The sequence below is a fragment of the Coregonus clupeaformis genome, unplaced genomic scaffold (genome assembly GCF_020615455.1).
Source record: "Coregonus clupeaformis isolate EN_2021a unplaced genomic scaffold, ASM2061545v1 scaf0930, whole genome shotgun sequence".
In the NCBI taxonomy this organism is placed as follows: domain Eukaryota; kingdom Metazoa; phylum Chordata; class Actinopteri; order Salmoniformes; family Salmonidae; genus Coregonus; species Coregonus clupeaformis.
The window spans coordinates 1-2,382 of record NW_025534384.1 but is presented as its reverse complement, the minus strand read 5'-3'; positions in this window follow the sequence as shown (position 1 = coordinate 2,382).

The following is a 2,382-nucleotide window of genomic DNA, read 5'->3' as shown; positions in this document are numbered from 1 at the left end:
ATCAGATGTTAAATGATTTTAACATATTGAACCATATAGCCTGTATGCATGGTCTATTATCAGATGGTAAATGACGGACCAGCATGATTAGTGGTCCTCTGTAGCTCAGCTGGTAGAGCACGGCGCTTGTAACGCTAAGGTAGTGGGTTCGATCCCCGGGACTACCCATACACAAAAAAAAAAAAATGTATGCACGCATGACTGTAAGTCGCTTTGGATAAAAGCGTCTGCTAAATGGCATATTATTATTATTATTATTAACATATTGAACCATATAGCCTGTATGCATGGTCTATTATCAGATGGGTAATGATTTTAACATATTGAACCATATATCCTATATTCATGGTCTATTATCAGATGTGCTGTTAGCAATAAGCATGATCCCCTGTAGCCCAACGGATGCAGCATAGTGGCTATAAATGAAGCATGGGGTTTGTCCATCTGCATTTACCCCATTGGACACGACATCCTGATTATTATTATTATTATTATTATTATTATTATTATTATTATTCACTCAGAATTGTTGTTGGGGGGGTTTCTATTACAAAGTGTGTAATTGCCCTTTTAAGATGCCGTTGCCCCTTTAAGAGCTCTGTTGTGAATGTTCCTAAGCCATGCTTGACACTCCGGTTTTAAGATGCCGTTGCCCCTTTAAGAGCTCTGTTGTAAATGTTCCTAAGCCATGCTTGACACTCCGGTTTTAAGATGTCGTTGCCCCTTTAAGAGCTCTGTTGTGAATGATCCTAAACCATGCTTGATACTCCAGTTGTAACTGCATCTTTAAAACAATGCATGTGTGAACATCTGAAGACAGAGAACCCGACTCAGAGCCAATGCAACAGTGACACTAGCCTGGAGGTGACCTCGCCCAACTCATCAGGACCAATCAGAAGATCAGAACTACTAGATTCAACCTACTTCATTTTATTGTATAAAATGTCAGCACACAATGTTTAGGGGCTCTTCTGATAAACTCCCTACGAGTTTGACGAACGGGTCCGTGCACGCGATTCCAGATATCTTTACCTCTGAATAAACTGCCTTATATTATACAATTATCCACCTTGTCCAAAAGTCTCTACTTGGTCTCCGTTCTCCAGTAAACTTGTTTTATCAACAATAGTAAGGTTCAATGACACAGAAAGCAGTTCAATGTCGGGGTACAGAGTCGCTCTCTTACCAGGATCGCGGTCCGCTCTGACCAGGGTGAAGCCGGCCGGCTCCACCTCTCTGTCCGGGGACTCTGTCATCCAGCCAAGTCTCCCAGCTGTATTGGGATTCCGCTGCCAGCAGCGTTTTCATTATTTAGTCCGTTCGTAGCGGGTATGTACACGATCAACAAGATCAGTCCAAAACCGAAGATCAGTCCAAAGCAGAATGTTTGCAGAATGTTTGTAAACTAAGTCTACAAATTAAAAACATAAAATAACGCCACACTGCAGGTCACAACAGAGACGCTGCTAGCCGCCATTGTCTTAGTTACGTTCAACGTTACGTCACGTATGACGAAAGCGTGGAAGTGCAAGCCCACAGACACCCATAGAGAATGTATTGAAAGCTTTGAAATGTGAAACAAATAGATTTTACATGACAGGCTATGAGAGACTTCTGGGCGATTTTCAACCTGACTGAAATCGCCCAAAAAACGGGCGGGGCCATTTGAAGCACGACTTTAGCCTGATTTGACATTTAGTGGCTGGCAGATCAGACGTGAACACTGATAACTGCTGTTGCCGTGATATAATTGATTAGAAAAAAAATCCCTTCCTTTTCCCGTTTGGCAGTGCGTCGCCCATATCGCCCTATTGAACAAGCCGTCCCTGGGCCTAACCCTCACCAATATTTCTGTTGATGGAGAGAGACACCAGACAAGACACAGAGACAGCAACAGAAGAACAGGATATGATGGAGAGAGACACCAGACAAGACACAGAGACAGCAACAGAAGAATAGGATATGATGGAGAGAGACACCAGACAAGACACAGGGACAGCAACAGAAGAATAGGATATGATGGAGAGAGACAGAACAGGCCATAACAGAAGAAAATAGACACAGGAGACAGTAACAAACTGGAACCTGAGACAGCAGCAGACAAGACACAGACAGCAACAGACAAGACACAGACAGCAACAGACAAGACATAGACAACAACAGACAAGACACAGAGAAAGTGACAGAAGAGGGCAGATGGAGAGAGAACCAAGGTTGGTTGAGCAGAAGAGGGCAGACAAGAGAGACAGCAACAGAAGGGGGGAGACAAGAGAGACAGCAACAGAAGAGGGCAGACAAGAGAGACAGCAACAGAAGAGGGGAGACAAGAGACAACAACAGAAGAGGCCAGACAAGAGAGACAGCAACAGAAGAGGGGAGAAA